Source organism: Petaurus breviceps, unplaced genomic scaffold, assembly GCF_028583685.1.
Source record: "Petaurus breviceps papuanus isolate PSGF00001 unplaced genomic scaffold, PetGlider_PUasm1.0 90897, whole genome shotgun sequence".
Classification (NCBI taxonomy): domain Eukaryota; kingdom Metazoa; phylum Chordata; class Mammalia; order Diprotodontia; family Petauridae; genus Petaurus; species Petaurus breviceps.
In genome coordinates, this window is record NW_027187374.1 from 4,321,225 (window position 1) to 4,321,817 (window position 593).

Sequence of the window (593 nt, forward strand, 5' to 3'; positions counted from 1 at the left end):
TTTGGATGTCTTCTTAAGGTGACAGAAGCGCATGGCCATAGGCAGCTCCAGACTGGTGGCCCGCCTGGTGGACCTGAGCTGCACCTCATCCTCCTCCTCGTTGCAGGCGGCCCCCTCGGGCAGCACCGGATCCTGGGACGCCAGAAAGTTGAACATGCCATCAACAATGAAGGTGCATTTCCGGAGGTAGACTAATGCCCCGGCGGCACTGTGTGGGTTTGGGGGAAGCTCTTCCTGCCCCTCCCCCTGCTGGTGGTATCGGAACTTGTAGTTGTGGCAGCCCTGGGCCCCCAGCAGCTGCTCAGCCAGTTAGATCACAGCATCGTGGTGGATCCCCAAGAGCCATGCCCCGCTCATCCCACTGAAGGAGAGGTGCCTGAGCCAGGCATGACCCCGGGCCTCCTGTACCTTCTCGATCAACGTCCGCCACGCCCCCTCCAGGCTCTTGGCTTCCACACTGAAGCCATCTTCACTGCTGATCTCAAAGCGCAGGTGGGGCCCTGCCCGCCTGGGCCCCTGGTTCTCCTTGTCTTCAGGGGACGGCTGCTCATCCTCTGAACTGGATGCCTCACCTGAGTAGTGGTGCCACTGGG

The 593-nt window shown here is 61.6% G+C and overlaps 1 pseudogene; it reads right to left on the bottom strand.

The window, feature by feature from the left end:
- Positions 1 to 593, bottom strand: part of LOC138151294 (histone-lysine N-methyltransferase 2B pseudogene) — a 1,468-nt pseudogene that overhangs the window by 526 nt on the left and 349 nt on the right.